The sequence below is a fragment of the Sphaerodactylus townsendi genome, linkage group LG02 (assembly GCF_021028975.2).
Source record: "Sphaerodactylus townsendi isolate TG3544 linkage group LG02, MPM_Stown_v2.3, whole genome shotgun sequence".
In the NCBI taxonomy this organism is placed as follows: domain Eukaryota; kingdom Metazoa; phylum Chordata; class Lepidosauria; order Squamata; family Sphaerodactylidae; genus Sphaerodactylus; species Sphaerodactylus townsendi.
In genome coordinates this window covers 181,043,253-181,060,920 of record NC_059426.1, presented here as the reverse complement: position 1 = coordinate 181,060,920, position 17,668 = coordinate 181,043,253, and the positions used below count along the sequence as shown (strand labels likewise).

The window sequence follows — 17,668 nt, the reverse complement described above, 5'->3', positions numbered from 1 at the left end:
TTTTGTTCAGCTTTTATTTTGGTTTGTTTGTTTGTTTATTATCCATCCATCCATCCATCCATCCATCCATCCATCCATCCATCCATCCATCCATCCATCCATCCATCCATCCATCCATCCATCCATCCATCCATCCATCCATCCATAAGAACATAAGAACAAGCCAGCTGGATCAGACCAAAGTCCATCTAGTCCAGCTCTCTGCTACTCGCAGTGGCCTACCAGGTGCCTTTGGGAGCTCACATGTAGGATGTGAACGCAATGGCCTTCTGCGGCTGTTGCTCCCGATCACCTGGTCTGTTAAGGCATTTGCAATATCAGATCAAAGAGGATCAAGATTGGTAGCCATAAATCGACTTCTCCTCCATAAATCTGTCCAAGCCCCTTTTAAAGCTATCCAGGTTAGTGGCCATCACCACCTCCTGTGGCAGCATATTCCAAACACCAATCACACGTTGCGTGAAGAAGTGTTTCCTTTTATTAGTCCTAATTCTTCCCCCCAGCATTTTCAATGAATGCCCCCTGGTTCTAGTATTGTGAGAAAGAGAGAAAAATGTCTCTCTGTCAACATTTTCTACCCCATGCATAATTTTGTAGACTTCAATCATATCCCCCCTCAGCCGCCTCCTCTCCAAACTAAAGAGTCCCAAACGCTGCAGCCTCTCCTCATAGGGAAGGTGCTCCAGTCCCTCAATCATCCTTGTTGCCCTTCTCTGCACTTTTTCTATCTCCTCAATATCCTTTTTGAGATGCGGCGACCAGGACTGGACACAGTACTCCAAGTGCAGTCGCACCACTGCTTTATATAAGGGCATGACAATCTTTGCAGTTTTATTATCAATTCCTTTCCTAATTATCCCCAGCATAGAGTTTGCCTTTTTCACAGCTGCCATGCATTGAGTTGACATTCCCATGGAACTATCAACTAAGACGCCCAAATCCCTTTCCTGGTCTGTGACTGTTAGCACTGACCCCTGTAGCGTGTATGTGAAGTTTGGATTGTTTGCCCCTATGTGCATCACTTTACATTTTGCTACATTGAACTGCATTTGCCATTTCTGAGCCCACTCACCTAATTTATCAAGGTCCGCTTGGAGCTCTTCGCAATCCTTTGTGGTTCTCACCACCCTACATAATTTGGTATCATCTGCAAACTTGGCCACCACGCTACCCACCCCTACTTCCAGGTCATTTATGAATAGGTTAAAGAGCACTGGTCCCAAAACGGATCCTTGGGGGACACCACTCCCGACATCTCTCCATTGTGAGAACTTCCCATTTACACCCACTCTTTGTTTCCTGTTTCTCAACCAGTTTTTAATCCATAGGAGGACTTCCCCTCTTATTCCTTCATTGCTGAGTTTTCTCAACATTTTTCTCTCCTCTCTGCCTGGTTGTTGGACCTCCAGAGGAACTGGATGACCACTGTGGGAGAAAGGATGCTGGACTAGATGGACCCTCACTGGTCTGATCCAGCAGGACTCTTCTAATGCTCTGGTGAGGGCCCCTCTGCCTGGTTGTTGGCCCTCCAGAGGAACTGGATGGCCACTGTGGGAGAAAGGATGCTGGACTAGATGGACCCTCACTGGTCTGATCCAGCAGGACTCTTCTAATGCTCTGGTGAGGGCCTCTCTGCCTGGTGGTTGGACCTCCAGAGGAACTGGATGGCCACTGTGGGAGAAAGGATGCTGGACTAGATGGACCCTCACTGGTCTGATCCAGCAGGACTCTTCTAATGCTCTGGTGAAGGCCTCTCTGCCTGGTTGTTGGACCTCTAGAGGAACTGGATGGCCACTGTGGGAGAAAGGATGCTGGACTAGATGGACCCTCACTGGTCTGATCCAGCAGGACTCTTCTAATGCTCTGGTGAAGGCCTCTCTGCCTGGTTGGTGGACCTCCAGAGGAACTGGATGGCCACTGTGGGAGAAAGGATGCTGGACTAGATGGACCCTCACTGGTCTGATCCAGCAAGGCCCTTCCGATGTTCTTATGTTTTTGGATGTTGCAGCAAGGACAGAAGAGCTGGAGGCTTTCATGTCTGCTTACTGCAATTCCTTCCTGTTCCCACTTAGCTTTCCCCGTCAGTCTCTGTCTTTGGACCCGGAACTCATCTAGCCCGACAGAACTAGCTCCAAGGCCAGACAAAAATAAATTCTATTTATTCCAGCTTATTTCAGGCAGGGGTTCTATTTATGTCTTAATGTGTTTGATTGAATGTGATGATTGAAAACGCAAATACGCGATTGCGTTTGAATTGAAATGTTCATATCATCATTAATCGAGGCTTGCATTGCCACAGCGGAGCAGCTTGTAAACAGTGACGCTTGAATTTCGCAACAGCTGAGCAGCACTCGAACTCTTTGGCAAGAATTTGCTGGCACCACATTCTGTTATGGACTTTTGTGGTTTGCATTCTGCTGTTTTTGATACATAGCACTGAATAAGGAATCTAGCTTCTTATGAACTATACCTCTTTATAGTTAAGAATTGTGATGCAATTGTACCAATAGTTTAAGAACTTATGTCAACAAGATACATTTGAGTTTTTGAGATGATAGTAGATTATTTATTTGACCATAATTGTTTATGTTTTCACTACCAGCCAGCCGGTGTGCTGCGCAATTTCCTGGGTTAATTAATGTGCTTTTATCCCACATTCTGGCCCAAAGAGCTCACGAAGCGACTTCCAGCTAGCATTGAATCAAAAAAAACAAGAAGACAATTGAAAAAGTCAAAGTCAAAACGCCACCACTAAACCATCAACCACTGGCGAGAAGGAGCTCAGGTCAAGGAAACCCAGTTGTGCTCCCAGGAACCAGCAGCCACACCTGGAACAAGGTTCAGGTAACAAATTCCAAAAGGAAAGAGAACCAGAAGCAGCCAAATGCATCTTGGCAATAAACAAACATCCTGTGGTCAGTTAATTGTCACTAAAGGGCCTACAAAAATGGAAGGAGGGGTGGGGCTAGATGCTCTCATAAGAACATAAGAACTAGCCTGCTGGATCAGACCAGAGTCCAGGCAGGATGTGAAAGCAATGGCCTTCTGCTGCTGCTGCTGCTGTTGCTCATAAGAACATAAGAACTAGCCTGCTGGATCAGACCAGAGTCCATCTAGTCCAGCTCTCTGCTACTCGCAGTGGCCCACCAGGTGCCTTTGGGAGCTCACGTGCAGGAGGTGAAAGCAAGGGCCTTCTGCTGCTGCTGCTGCTCCTGAGCACCTGGTCTAGGTCTCTCCTAACCTAGAGAACATAAGAACATAAGAACTAGCCTGCTGGATCAGACCAGAGTCCATCTAGTCCAGCTCTCTGCTACTCGCAGTGGCCCATCAGGTGCCTTTGGGAGCTCACTGGGGTGGGGGGGGGGGGGGGTGGGGGGGGGGGGGGGTGGGGGGGGGGGGGGGTGGGGGGGGGGGGGGGTGGGGGGGGGGGGGGGTGGGGGGGGGGGGGGGTGGGGGGGGGGGGGGGTGGGGGGGGGGGGGGGTGGGGGGGGGGGGGGGTGGGGGGGGGGGGGGGTGGGGGGGGGGGGGGGTGGGGGGGGGGGGGGGTGGGGGGGGGGGGGGGTGGGGGGGGGGGGGGGTGGGGGGGGGGGGGGGTGGGGGGGGGGGGGGGTGGGGGGGGGGGGGGGTGGGGGGGGGGGGGGGTGGGGGGGGGGGGGGGTGGGGGGGGGGGGGGGTGGGGGGGGGGGGGGGTGGGGGGGGGGGGGGGTGGGGGGGGGGGGGGGTGGGGGGGGGGGGGGGTGGGGGGGGGGGGGGGTGGGGGGGGGGGGGGGTGGGGGGGGGGGGGGGTGGGGGGGGGGGGGGGTGGGGGGGGGGGGGGGTGGGGGGGGGGGGGGGTGGGGGGGGGGGGGGGTGGGGGGGGGGGGGGGTGGGGGGGGGGGGGGGTGGGGGGGGGGGGGGGTGGGGGGGGGGGGGGGTGGGGGGGGGGGGGGGTGGGGGGGGGGGGGGGTGGGGGGGGGGGGGGGTGGGGGGGGGGGGGGGTGGGGGGGGGGGGGGGTGGGGGGGGGGGGGGGTGGGGGGGGGGGGGGGTGGGGGGGGGGGGGGGTGGGGGGGGGGGGGGGTGGGGGGGGGGGGGGGTGGGGGGGGGGGGGGGTGGGGGGGGGGGGGGGTGGGGGGGGGGGGGGGTGGGGGGGGGGGGGGGTGGGGGGGGGGGGGGGTGGGGGGGGGGGGGGGTGGGGGGGGGGGGGGGTGGGGGGGGGGGGGGGTGGGGGGGGGGGGGGGTGGGGGGGGGGGGGGGTGGGGGGGGGGGGGGGTGGGGGGGGGGGGGGGTGGGGGGGGGGGGGGGTGGGGGGGGGGGGGGGTGGGGGGGGGGGGGGGTGGGGGGGGGGGGGGGTGGGGGGGGGGGGGGGTGGGGGGGGGGGGGGGTGGGGGGGGGGGGGGGTGGGGGGGGGGGGGGGTGGGGGGGGGGGGGGGTGGGGGGGGGGGGGGGTGGGGGGGGGGGGGGGTGGGGGGGGGGGGGGGTGGGGGGGGGGGGGGGTGGGGGGGGGGGGGGGTGGGGGGGGGGGGGGGTGGGGGGGGGGGGGGGTGGGGGGGGGGGGGGGTGGGGGGGGGGGGGGGTGGGGGGGGGGGGGGGTGGGGGGGGGGGGGGGTGGGGGGGGGGGGGGGTGGGGGGGGGGGGGGGTGGGGGGGGGGGGGGGTGGGGGGGGGGGGGGGTGGGGGGGGGGGGGGGTGGGGGGGGGGGGGGGTGGGGGGGGGGGGGGGTGGGGGGGGGGGGGGGTGGGGGGGGGGGGGGGTGGGGGGGGGGGGGGGTGGGGGGGGGGGGGGGTGGGGGGGGGGGGGGGTGGGGGGGGGGGGGGGTGGGGGGGGGGGGGGGTGGGGGGGGGGGGGGGTGGGGGGGGGGGGGGGTGGGGGGGGGGGGGGGTGGGGGGGGGGGGGGGTGGGGGGGGGGGGGGGTGGGGGGGGGGGGGGGTGGGGGGGGGGGGGGGTGGGGGGGGGGGGGGGTGGGGGGGGGGGGGGGTGGGGGGGGGGGGGGGTGGGGGGGGGGGGGGGTGGGGGGGGGGGGGGGTGGGGGGGGGGGGGGGTGGGGGGGGGGGGGGGTGGGGGGGGGGGGGGGTGGGGGGGGGGGGGGGTGGGGGGGGGGGGGGGTGGGGGGGGGGGGGGGTGGGGGGGGGGGGGGGTGGGGGGGGGGGGGGGTGGGGGGGGGGGGGGGTGGGGGGGGGGGGGGGTGGGGGGGGGGGGGGGTGGGGGGGGGGGGGGGTGGGGGGGGGGGGGGGTGGGGGGGGGGGGGGGTGGGGGGGGGGGGGGGTGGGGGGGGGGGGGGGTGGGGGGGGGGGGGGGTGGGGGGGGGGGGGGGTGGGGGGGGGGGGGGGTGGGGGGGGGGGGGGGTGGGGGGGGGGGGGGGTGGGGGGGGGGGGGGGTGGGGGGGGGGGGGGGTGGGGGGGGGGGGGGGTGGGGGGGGGGGGGGGTGGGGGGGGGGGGGGGTGGGGGGGGGGGGGGGTGGGGGGGGGGGGGGGTGGGGGGGGGGGGGGGTGGGGGGGGGGGGGGGTGGGGGGGGGGGGGGGTGGGGGGGGGGGGGGGTGGGGGGGGGGGGGGGTGGGGGGGGGGGGGGGTGGGGGGGGGGGGGGGTGGGGGGGGGGGGGGGTGGGGGGGGGGGGGGGTGGGGGGGGGGGGGGGTGGGGGGGGGGGGGGGTGGGGGGGGGGGGGGGTGGGGGGGGGGGGGGGTGGGGGGGGGGGGGGGTGGGGGGGGGGGGGGGTGGGGGGGGGGGGGGGTGGGGGGGGGGGGGGGTGGGGGGGGGGGGGGGTGGGGGGGGGGGGGGGTGGGGGGGGGGGGGGGTGGGGGGGGGGGGGGGTGGGGGGGGGGGGGGGTGGGGGGGGGGGGGGGTGGGGGGGGGGGGGGGTGGGGGGGGGGGGGGGTGGGGGGGGGGGGGGGTGGGGGGGGGGGGGGGTGGGGGGGGGGGGGGGTGGGGGGGGGGGGGGGTGGGGGGGGGGGGGGGTGGGGGGGGGGGGGGGTGGGGGGGGGGGGGGGTGGGGGGGGGGGGGGGTGGGGGGGGGGGGGGGTGGGGGGGGGGGGGGGTGGGGGGGGGGGGGGGTGGGGGGGGGGGGGGGTGGGGGGGGGGGGGGGTGGGGGGGGGGGGGGGTGGGGGGGGGGGGGGGTGGGGGGGGGGGGGGGTGGGGGGGGGGGGGGGTGGGGGGGGGGGGGGGTGGGGGGGGGGGGGGGTGGGGGGGGGGGGGGGTGGGGGGGGGGGGGGGTGGGGGGGGGGGGGGGTGGGGGGGGGGGGGGGTGGGGGGGGGGGGGGGTGGGGGGGGGGGGGGGTGGGGGGGGGGGGGGGTGGGGGGGGGGGGGGGTGGGGGGGGGGGGGGGTGGGGGGGGGGGGGGGTGGGGGGGGGGGGGGGTGGGGGGGGGGGGGGGTGGGGGGGGGGGGGGGTGGGGGGGGGGGGGGGTGGGGGGGGGGGGGGGTGGGGGGGGGGGGGGGTGGGGGGGGGGGGGGGTGGGGGGGGGGGGGGGTGGGGGGGGGGGGGGGTGGGGGGGGGGGGGGGTGGGGGGGGGGGGGGGTGGGGGGGGGGGGGGGTGGGGGGGGGGGGGGGTGGGGGGGGGGGGGGGTGGGGGGGGGGGGGGGTGGGGGGGGGGGGGGGTGGGGGGGGGGGGGGGTGGGGGGGGGGGGGGGTGGGGGGGGGGGGGGGTGGGGGGGGGGGGGGGTGGGGGGGGGGGGGGGTGGGGGGGGGGGGGGGTGGGGGGGGGGGGGGGTGGGGGGGGGGGGGGGTGGGGGGGGGGGGGGGTGGGGGGGGGGGGGGGTGGGGGGGGGGGGGGGTGGGGGGGGGGGGGGGTGGGGGGGGGGGGGGGTGGGGGGGGGGGGGGGTGGGGGGGGGGGGGGGTGGGGGGGGGGGGGGGTGGGGGGGGGGGGGGGTGGGGGGGGGGGGGGGTGGGGGGGGGGGGGGGTGGGGGGGGGGGGGGGTGGGGGGGGGGGGGGGTGGGGGGGGGGGGGGGTGGGGGGGGGGGGGGGTGGGGGGGGGGGGGGGTGGGGGGGGGGGGGGGTGGGGGGGGGGGGGGGTGGGGGGGGGGGGGGGTGGGGGGGGGGGGGGGTGGGGGGGGGGGGGGGTGGGGGGGGGGGGGGGTGGGGGGGGGGGGGGGTGGGGGGGGGGGGGGGTGGGGGGGGGGGGGGGTGGGGGGGGGGGGGGGTGGGGGGGGGGGGGGGTGGGGGGGGGGGGGGGTGGGGGGGGGGGGGGGTGGGGGGGGGGGGGGGTGGGGGGGGGGGGGGGTGGGGGGGGGGGGGGGTGGGGGGGGGGGGGGGTGGGGGGGGGGGGGGGTGGGGGGGGGGGGGGGTGGGGGGGGGGGGGGGTGGGGGGGGGGGGGGGTGGGGGGGGGGGGGGGTGGGGGGGGGGGGGGGTGGGGGGGGGGGGGGGTGGGGGGGGGGGGGGGTGGGGGGGGGGGGGGGTGGGGGGGGGGGGGGGTGGGGGGGGGGGGGGGTGGGGGGGGGGGGGGGTGGGGGGGGGGGGGGGTGGGGGGGGGGGGGGGTGGGGGGGGGGGGGGGTGGGGGGGGGGGGGGGTGGGGGGGGGGGGGGGTGGGGGGGGGGGGGGGTGGGGGGGGGGGGGGGTGGGGGGGGGGGGGGGTGGGGGGGGGGGGGGGTGGGGGGGGGGGGGGGTGGGGGGGGGGGGGGGTGGGGGGGGGGGGGGGTGGGGGGGGGGGGGGGTGGGGGGGGGGGGGGGTGGGGGGGGGGGGGGGTGGGGGGGGGGGGGGGTGGGGGGGGGGGGGGGTGGGGGGGGGGGGGGGTGGGGGGGGGGGGGGGTGGGGGGGGGGGGGGGTGGGGGGGGGGGGGGGTGGGGGGGGGGGGGGGTGGGGGGGGGGGGGGGTGGGGGGGGGGGGGGGTGGGGGGGGGGGGGGGTGGGGGGGGGGGGGGGTGGGGGGGGGGGGGGGTGGGGGGGGGGGGGGGTGGGGGGGGGGGGGGGTGGGGGGGGGGGGGGGTGGGGGGGGGGGGGGGTGGGGGGGGGGGGGGGTGGGGGGGGGGGGGGGTGGGGGGGGGGGGGGGTGGGGGGGGGGGGGGGTGGGGGGGGGGGGGGGTGGGGGGGGGGGGGGGTGGGGGGGGGGGGGGGTGGGGGGGGGGGGGGGTGGGGGGGGGGGGGGGTGGGGGGGGGGGGGGGTGGGGGGGGGGGGGGGTGGGGGGGGGGGGGGGTGGGGGGGGGGGGGGGTGGGGGGGGGGGGGGGTGGGGGGGGGGGGGGGTGGGGGGGGGGGGGGGTGGGGGGGGGGGGGGGTGGGGGGGGGGGGGGGTGGGGGGGGGGGGGGGTGGGGGGGGGGGGGGGTGGGGGGGGGGGGGGGTGGGGGGGGGGGGGGGTGGGGGGGGGGGGGGGTGGGGGGGGGGGGGGGTGGGGGGGGGGGGGGGTGGGGGGGGGGGGGGGTGGGGGGGGGGGGGGGTGGGGGGGGGGGGGGGTGGGGGGGGGGGGGGGTGGGGGGGGGGGGGGGTGGGGGGGGGGGGGGGTGGGGGGGGGGGGGGGTGGGGGGGGGGGGGGGTGGGGGGGGGGGGGGGTGGGGGGGGGGGGGGGTGGGGGGGGGGGGGGGTGGGGGGGGGGGGGGGTGGGGGGGGGGGGGGGTGGGGGGGGGGGGGGGTGGGGGGGGGGGGGGGTGGGGGGGGGGGGGGGTGGGGGGGGGGGGGGGTGGGGGGGGGGGGGGGTGGGGGGGGGGGGGGGTGGGGGGGGGGGGGGGTGGGGGGGGGGGGGGGTGGGGGGGGGGGGGGGTGGGGGGGGGGGGGGGTGGGGGGGGGGGGGGGTGGGGGGGGGGGGGGGTGGGGGGGGGGGGGGGTGGGGGGGGGGGGGGGTGGGGGGGGGGGGGGGTGGGGGGGGGGGGGGGTGGGGGGGGGGGGGGGTGGGGGGGGGGGGGGGTGGGGGGGGGGGGGGGTGGGGGGGGGGGGGGGTGGGGGGGGGGGGGGGTGGGGGGGGGGGGGGGTGGGGGGGGGGGGGGGTGGGGGGGGGGGGGGGTGGGGGGGGGGGGGGGTGGGGGGGGGGGGGGGTGGGGGGGGGGGGGGGTGGGGGGGGGGGGGGGTGGGGGGGGGGGGGGGTGGGGGGGGGGGGGGGTGGGGGGGGGGGGGGGTGGGGGGGGGGGGGGGTGGGGGGGGGGGGGGGTGGGGGGGGGGGGGGGTGGGGGGGGGGGGGGGTGGGGGGGGGGGGGGGTGGGGGGGGGGGGGGGTGGGGGGGGGGGGGGGTGGGGGGGGGGGGGGGTGGGGGGGGGGGGGGGTGGGGGGGGGGGGGGGTGGGGGGGGGGGGGGGTGGGGGGGGGGGGGGGTGGGGGGGGGGGGGGGTGGGGGGGGGGGGGGGTGGGGGGGGGGGGGGGTGGGGGGGGGGGGGGGTGGGGGGGGGGGGGGGTGGGGGGGGGGGGGGGTGGGGGGGGGGGGGGGTGGGGGGGGGGGGGGGTGGGGGGGGGGGGGGGTGGGGGGGGGGGGGGGTGGGGGGGGGGGGGGGTGGGGGGGGGGGGGGGTGGGGGGGGGGGGGGGTGGGGGGGGGGGGGGGTGGGGGGGGGGGGGGGTGGGGGGGGGGGGGGGTGGGGGGGGGGGGGGGTGGGGGGGGGGGGGGGTGGGGGGGGGGGGGGGTGGGGGGGGGGGGGGGTGGGGGGGGGGGGGGGTGGGGGGGGGGGGGGGTGGGGGGGGGGGGGGGTGGGGGGGGGGGGGGGTGGGGGGGGGGGGGGGTGGGGGGGGGGGGGGGTGGGGGGGGGGGGGGGTGGGGGGGGGGGGGGGTGGGGGGGGGGGGGGGTGGGGGGGGGGGGGGGTGGGGGGGGGGGGGGGTGGGGGGGGGGGGGGGTGGGGGGGGGGGGGGGTGGGGGGGGGGGGGGGTGGGGGGGGGGGGGGGTGGGGGGGGGGGGGGGTGGGGGGGGGGGGGGGTGGGGGGGGGGGGGGGTGGGGGGGGGGGGGGGTGGGGGGGGGGGGGGGTGGGGGGGGGGGGGGGTGGGGGGGGGGGGGGGTGGGGGGGGGGGGGGGTGGGGGGGGGGGGGGGTGGGGGGGGGGGGGGGTGGGGGGGGGGGGGGGTGGGGGGGGGGGGGGGTGGGGGGGGGGGGGGGTGGGGGGGGGGGGGGGTGGGGGGGGGGGGGGGTGGGGGGGGGGGGGGGTGGGGGGGGGGGGGGGTGGGGGGGGGGGGGGGTGGGGGGGGGGGGGGGTGGGGGGGGGGGGGGGTGGGGGGGGGGGGGGGTGGGGGGGGGGGGGGGTGGGGGGGGGGGGGGGTGGGGGGGGGGGGGGGTGGGGGGGGGGGGGGGTGGGGGGGGGGGGGGGTGGGGGGGGGGGGGGGTGGGGGGGGGGGGGGGTGGGGGGGGGGGGGGGTGGGGGGGGGGGGGGGTGGGGGGGGGGGGGGGTGGGGGGGGGGGGGGGTGGGGGGGGGGGGGGGTGGGGGGGGGGGGGGGTGGGGGGGGGGGGGGGTGGGGGGGGGGGGGGGTGGGGGGGGGGGGGGGTGGGGGGGGGGGGGGGTGGGGGGGGGGGGGGGTGGGGGGGGGGGGGGGTGGGGGGGGGGGGGGGTGGGGGGGGGGGGGGGTGGGGGGGGGGGGGGGTGGGGGGGGGGGGGGGTGGGGGGGGGGGGGGGTGGGGGGGGGGGGGGGTGGGGGGGGGGGGGGGTGGGGGGGGGGGGGGGTGGGGGGGGGGGGGGGTGGGGGGGGGGGGGGGTGGGGGGGGGGGGGGGTGGGGGGGGGGGGGGGTGGGGGGGGGGGGGGGTGGGGGGGGGGGGGGGTGGGGGGGGGGGGGGGTGGGGGGGGGGGGGGGTGGGGGGGGGGGGGGGTGGGGGGGGGGGGGGGTGGGGGGGGGGGGGGGTGGGGGGGGGGGGGGGTGGGGGGGGGGGGGGGTGGGGGGGGGGGGGGGTGGGGGGGGGGGGGGGTGGGGGGGGGGGGGGGTGGGGGGGGGGGGGGGTGGGGGGGGGGGGGGGTGGGGGGGGGGGGGGGTGGGGGGGGGGGGGGGTGGGGGGGGGGGGGGGTGGGGGGGGGGGGGGGTGGGGGGGGGGGGGGGTGGGGGGGGGGGGGGGTGGGGGGGGGGGGGGGTGGGGGGGGGGGGGGGTGGGGGGGGGGGGGGGTGGGGGGGGGGGGGGGTGGGGGGGGGGGGGGGTGGGGGGGGGGGGGGGTGGGGGGGGGGGGGGGTGGGGGGGGGGGGGGGTGGGGGGGGGGGGGGGTGGGGGGGGGGGGGGGTGGGGGGGGGGGGGGGTGGGGGGGGGGGGGGGTGGGGGGGGGGGGGGGTGGGGGGGGGGGGGGGTGGGGGGGGGGGGGGGTGGGGGGGGGGGGGGGTGGGGGGGGGGGGGGGTGGGGGGGGGGGGGGGTGGGGGGGGGGGGGGGTGGGGGGGGGGGGGGGTGGGGGGGGGGGGGGGTGGGGGGGGGGGGGGGTGGGGGGGGGGGGGGGTGGGGGGGGGGGGGGGTGGGGGGGGGGGGGGGTGGGGGGGGGGGGGGGTGGGGGGGGGGGGGGGTGGGGGGGGGGGGGGGTGGGGGGGGGGGGGGGTGGGGGGGGGGGGGGGTGGGGGGGGGGGGGGGTGGGGGGGGGGGGGGGTGGGGGGGGGGGGGGGTGGGGGGGGGGGGGGGTGGGGGGGGGGGGGGGTGGGGGGGGGGGGGGGTGGGGGGGGGGGGGGGTGGGGGGGGGGGGGGGTGGGGGGGGGGGGGGGTGGGGGGGGGGGGGGGTGGGGGGGGGGGGGGGTGGGGGGGGGGGGGGGTGGGGGGGGGGGGGGGTGGGGGGGGGGGGGGGTGGGGGGGGGGGGGGGTGGGGGGGGGGGGGGGTGGGGGGGGGGGGGGGTGGGGGGGGGGGGGGGTGGGGGGGGGGGGGGGTGGGGGGGGGGGGGGGTGGGGGGGGGGGGGGGTGGGGGGGGGGGGGGGTGGGGGGGGGGGGGGGTGGGGGGGGGGGGGGGTGGGGGGGGGGGGGGGTGGGGGGGGGGGGGGGTGGGGGGGGGGGGGGGTGGGGGGGGGGGGGGGTGGGGGGGGGGGGGGGTGGGGGGGGGGGGGGGTGGGGGGGGGGGGGGGTGGGGGGGGGGGGGGGTGGGGGGGGGGGGGGGTGGGGGGGGGGGGGGGTGGGGGGGGGGGGGGGTGGGGGGGGGGGGGGGTGGGGGGGGGGGGGGGTGGGGGGGGGGGGGGGTGGGGGGGGGGGGGGGTGGGGGGGGGGGGGGGTGGGGGGGGGGGGGGGTGGGGGGGGGGGGGGGTGGGGGGGGGGGGGGGTGGGGGGGGGGGGGGGTGGGGGGGGGGGGGGGTGGGGGGGGGGGGGGGTGGGGGGGGGGGGGGGTGGGGGGGGGGGGGGGTGGGGGGGGGGGGGGGTGGGGGGGGGGGGGGGTGGGGGGGGGGGGGGGTGGGGGGGGGGGGGGGTGGGGGGGGGGGGGGGTGGGGGGGGGGGGGGGTGGGGGGGGGGGGGGGTGGGGGGGGGGGGGGGTGGGGGGGGGGGGGGGTGGGGGGGGGGGGGGGTGGGGGGGGGGGGGGGTGGGGGGGGGGGGGGGTGGGGGGGGGGGGGGGTGGGGGGGGGGGGGGGTGGGGGGGGGGGGGGGTGGGGGGGGGGGGGGGTGGGGGGGGGGGGGGGTGGGGGGGGGGGGGGGTGGGGGGGGGGGGGGGTGGGGGGGGGGGGGGGTGGGGGGGGGGGGGGGTGGGGGGGGGGGGGGGTGGGGGGGGGGGGGGGTGGGGGGGGGGGGGGGTGGGGGGGGGGGGGGGTGGGGGGGGGGGGGGGTGGGGGGGGGGGGGGGTGGGGGGGGGGGGGGGTGGGGGGGGGGGGGGGTGGGGGGGGGGGGGGGTGGGGGGGGGGGGGGGTGGGGGGGGGGGGGGGTGGGGGGGGGGGGGGGTGGGGGGGGGGGGGGGTGGGGGGGGGGGGGGGTGGGGGGGGGGGGGGGTGGGGGGGGGGGGGGGTGGGGGGGGGGGGGGGTGGGGGGGGGGGGGGGTGGGGGGGGGGGGGGGTGGGGGGGGGGGGGGGTGGGGGGGGGGGGGGGTGGGGGGGGGGGGGGGTGGGGGGGGGGGGGGGTGGGGGGGGGGGGGGGTGGGGGGGGGGGGGGGTGGGGGGGGGGGGGGGTGGGGGGGGGGGGGGGTGGGGGGGGGGGGGGGTGGGGGGGGGGGGGGGTGGGGGGGGGGGGGGGTGGGGGGGGGGGGGGGTGGGGGGGGGGGGGGGTGGGGGGGGGGGGGGGTGGGGGGGGGGGGGGGTGGGGGGGGGGGGGGGTGGGGGGGGGGGGGGGTGGGGGGGGGGGGGGGTGGGGGGGGGGGGGGGTGGGGGGGGGGGGGGGTGGGGGGGGGGGGGGGTGGGGGGGGGGGGGGGTGGGGGGGGGGGGGGGTGGGGGGGGGGGGGGGTGGGGGGGGGGGGGGGTGGGGGGGGGGGGGGGTGGGGGGGGGGGGGGGTGGGGGGGGGGGGGGGTGGGGGGGGGGGGGGGTGGGGGGGGGGGGGGGTGGGGGGGGGGGGGGGTGGGGGGGGGGGGGGGTGGGGGGGGGGGGGGGTGGGGGGGGGGGGGGGTGGGGGGGGGGGGGGGTGGGGGGGGGGGGGGGTGGGGGGGGGGGGGGGTGGGGGGGGGGGGGGGTGGGGGGGGGGGGGGGTGGGGGGGGGGGGGGGTGGGGGGGGGGGGGGGTGGGGGGGGGGGGGGGTGGGGGGGGGGGGGGGTGGGGGGGGGGGGGGGTGGGGGGGGGGGGGGGTGGGGGGGGGGGGGGGTGGGGGGGGGGGGGGGTGGGGGGGGGGGGGGGTGGGGGGGGGGGGGGGTGGGGGGGGGGGGGGGTGGGGGGGGGGGGGGGTGGGGGGGGGGGGGGGTGGGGGGGGGGGGGGGTGGGGGGGGGGGGGGGTGGGGGGGGGGGGGGGTGGGGGGGGGGGGGGGTGGGGGGGGGGGGGGGTGGGGGGGGGGGGGGGTGGGGGGGGGGGGGGGTGGGGGGGGGGGGGGGTGGGGGGGGGGGGGGGTGGGGGGGGGGGGGGGTGGGGGGGGGGGGGGGTGGGGGGGGGGGGGGGTGGGGGGGGGGGGGGGTGGGGGGGGGGGGGGGTGGGGGGGGGGGGGGGTGGGGGGGGGGGGGGGTGGGGGGGGGGGGGGGTGGGGGGGGGGGGGGGTGGGGGGGGGGGGGGGTGGGGGGGGGGGGGGGTGGGGGGGGGGGGGGGTGGGGGGGGGGGGGGGTGGGGGGGGGGGGGGGTGGGGGGGGGGGGGGGTGGGGGGGGGGGGGGGTGGGGGGGGGGGGGGGTGGGGGGGGGGGGGGGTGGGGGGGGGGGGGGGTGGGGGGGGGGGGGGGTGGGGGGGGGGGGGGGTGGGGGGGGGGGGGGGTGGGGGGGGGGGGGGGTGGGGGGGGGGGGGGGTGGGGGGGGGGGGGGGTGGGGGGGGGGGGGGGTGGGGGGGGGGGGGGGTGGGGGGGGGGGGGGGTGGGGGGGGGGGGGGGTGGGGGGGGGGGGGGGTGGGGGGGGGGGGGGGTGGGGGGGGGGGGGGGTGGGGGGGGGGGGGGGTGGGGGGGGGGGGGGGTGGGGGGGGGGGGGGGTGGGGGGGGGGGGGGGTGGGGGGGGGGGGGGGTGGGGGGGGGGGGGGGTGGGGGGGGGGGGGGGTGGGGGGGGGGGGGGGTGGGGGGGGGGGGGGGTGGGGGGGGGGGGGGGTGGGGGGGGGGGGGGGTGGGGGGGGGGGGGGGTGGGGGGGGGGGGGGGTGGGGGGGGGGGGGGGTGGGGGGGGGGGGGGGTGGGGGGGGGGGGGGGTGGGGGGGGGGGGGGGTGGGGGGGGGGGGGGGTGGGGGGGGGGGGGGGTGGGGGGGGGGGGGGGTGGGGGGGGGGGGGGGTGGGGGGGGGGGGGGGTGGGGGGGGGGGGGGGTGGGGGGGGGGGGGGGTGGGGGGGGGGGGGGGTGGGGGGGGGGGGGGGTGGGGGGGGGGGGGGGTGGGGGGGGGGGGGGGTGGGGGGGGGGGGGGGTGGGGGGGGGGGGGGGTGGGGGGGGGGGGGGGTGGGGGGGGGGGGGGGTGGGGGGGGGGGGGGGTGGGGGGGGGGGGGGGTGGGGGGGGGGGGGGGTGGGGGGGGGGGGGGGTGGGGGGGGGGGGGGGTGGGGGGGGGGGGGGGTGGGGGGGGGGGGGGGTGGGGGGGGGGGGGGGTGGGGGGGGGGGGGGGTGGGGGGGGGGGGGGGTGGGGGGGGGGGGGGGTGGGGGGGGGGGGGGGTGGGGGGGGGGGGGGGTGGGGGGGGGGGGGGGTGGGGGGGGGGGGGGGTGGGGGGGGGGGGGGGTGGGGGGGGGGGGGGGTGGGGGGGGGGGGGGGTGGGGGGGGGGGGGGGTGGGGGGGGGGGGGGGTGGGGGGGGGGGGGGGTGGGGGGGGGGGGGGGTGGGGGGGGGGGGGGGTGGGGGGGGGGGGGGGTGGGGGGGGGGGGGGGTGGGGGGGGGGGGGGGTGGGGGGGGGGGGGGGTGGGGGGGGGGGGGGGTGGGGGGGGGGGGGGGTGGGGGGGGGGGGGGGTGGGGGGGGGGGGGGGTGGGGGGGGGGGGGGGTGGGGGGGGGGGGGGGTGGGGGGGGGGGGGGGTGGGGGGGGGGGGGGGTGGGGGGGGGGGGGGGTGGGGGGGGGGGGGGGTGGGGGGGGGGGGGGGTGGGGGGGGGGGGGGGTGGGGGGGGGGGGGGGTGGGGGGGGGGGGGGGTGGGGGGGGGGGGGGGTGGGGGGGGGGGGGGGTGGGGGGGGGGGGGGGTGGGGGGGGGGGGGGGTGGGGGGGGGGGGGGGTGGGGGGGGGGGGGGGTGGGGGGGGGGGGGGGTGGGGGGGGGGGGGGGTGGGGGGGGGGGGGGGTGGGGGGGGGGGGGGGTGGGGGGGGGGGGGGGTGGGGGGGGGGGGGGGTGGGGGGGGGGGGGGGTGGGGGGGGGGGGGGGTGGGGGGGGGGGGGGGTGGGGGGGGGGGGGGGTGGGGGGGGGGGGGGGTGGGGGGGGGGGGGGGTGGGGGGGGGGGGGGGTGGGGGGGGGGGGGGGTGGGGGGGGGGGGGGGTGGGGGGGGGGGGGGGTGGGGGGGGGGGGGGGTGGGGGGGGGGGGGGGTGGGGGGGGGGGGGGGTGGGGGGGGGGGGGGGTGGGGGGGGGGGGGGGTGGGGGGGGGGGGGGGTGGGGGGGGGGGGGGGTGGGGGGGGGGGGGGGTGGGGGGGGGGGGGGGTGGGGGGGGGGGGGGGTGGGGGGGGGGGGGGGTGGGGGGGGGGGGGGGTGGGGGGGGGGGGGGGTGGGGGGGGGGGGGGGTGGGGGGGGGGGGGGGTGGGGGGGGGGGGGGGTGGGGGGGGGGGGGGGTGGGGGGGGGGGGGGGTGGGGGGGGGGGGGGGTGGGGGGGGGGGGGGGTGGGGGGGGGGGGGGGTGGGGGGGGGGGGGGGTGGGGGGGGGGGGGGGTGGGGGGGGGGGGGGGTGGGGGGGGGGGGGGGTGGGGGGGGGGGGGGGTGGGGGGGGGGGGGGGTGGGGGGGGGGGGGGGTGGGGGGGGGGGGGGGTGGGGGGGGGGGGGGGTGGGGGGGGGGGGGGGTGGGGGGGGGGGGGGGTGGGGGGGGGGGGGGGTGGGGGGGGGGGGGGGTGGGGGGGGGGGGGGGTGGGGGGGGGGGGGGGTGGGGGGGGGGGGGGGTGGGGGGGGGGGGGGGTGGGGGGGGGGGGGGGTGGGGGGGGGGGGGGGTGGGGGGGGGGGGGGGTGGGGGGGGGGGGGGGTGGGGGGGGGGGGGGGTGGGGGGGGGGGGGGGTGGGGGGGGGGGGGGGTGGGGGGGGGGGGGGGTGGGGGGGGGGGGGGGTGGGGGGGGGGGGGGGTGGGGGGGGGGGGGGGTGGGGGGGGGGGGGGGTGGGGGGGGGGGGGGGTGGGGGGGGGGGGGGGTGGGGGGGGGGGGGGGTGGGGGGGGGGGGGGGTGGGGGGGGGGGGGGGTGGGGGGGGGGGGGGGTGGGGGGGGGGGGGGGTGGGGGGGGGGGGGGGTGGGGGGGGGGGGGGGTGGGGGGGGGGGGGGGTGGGGGGGGGGGGGGGTGGGGGGGGGGGGGGGTGGGGGGGGGGGGGGGTGGGGGGGGGGGGGGGTGGGGGGGGGGGGGGGTGGGGGGGGGGGGGGGTGGGGGGGGGGGGGGGTGGGGGGGGGGGGGGGTGGGGGGGGGGGGGGGTGGGGGGGGGGGGGGGTGGGGGGGGGGGGGGGTGGGGGGGGGGGGGGGTGGGGGGGGGGGGGGGTGGGGGGGGGGGGGGGTGGGGGGGGGGGGGGGTGGGGGGGGGGGGGGGTGGGGGGGGGGGGGGGTGGGGGGGGGGGGGGGTGGGGGGGGGGGGGGGTGGGGGGGGGGGGGGGTGGGGGGGGGGGGGGGTGGGGGGGGGGGGGGGTGGGGGGGGGGGGGGGTGGGGGGGGGGGGGGGTGGGGGGGGGGGGGGGTGGGGGGGGGGGGGGGTGGGGGGGGGGGGGGGTGGGGGGGGGGGGGGGTGGGGGGGGGGGGGGGTGGGGGGGGGGGGGGGTGGGGGGGGGGGGGGGTGGGGGGGGGGGGGGGTGGGGGGGGGGGGGGGTGGGGGGGGGGGGGGGTGGGGGGGGGGGGGGGTGGGGGGGGGGGGGGGTGGGGGGGGGGGGGGGTGGGGGGGGGGGGGGGTGGGGGGGGGGGGGGGTGGGGGGGGGGGGGGGTGGGGGGGGGGGGGGGTGGGGGGGGGGGGGGGTGGGGGGGGGGGGGGGTGGGGGGGGGGGGGGGTGGGGGGGGGGGGGGGTGGGGGGGGGGGGGGGTGGGGGGGGGGGGGGGTGGGGGGGGGGGGGGGTGGGGGGGGGGGGGGGTGGGGGGGGGGGGGGGTGGGGGGGGGGGGGGGTGGGGGGGGGGGGGGGTGGGGGGGGGGGGGGGTGGGGGGGGGGGGGGGTGGGGGGGGGGGGGGGTGGGGGGGGG

The 17,668-nt window shown here is 84.9% G+C and overlaps 1 protein-coding gene across 1 annotated transcript in view; it reads left to right on the top strand.

Moving 5' to 3' along the window:
• LOC125426437 (MAM domain-containing glycosylphosphatidylinositol anchor protein 2-like) overlaps window positions 1–17,668 on the top strand; it is a 221,584-nt gene that overhangs the window by 183,339 nt on the left and 20,577 nt on the right. The gene's annotated exons all lie outside the window — the stretch shown is intronic.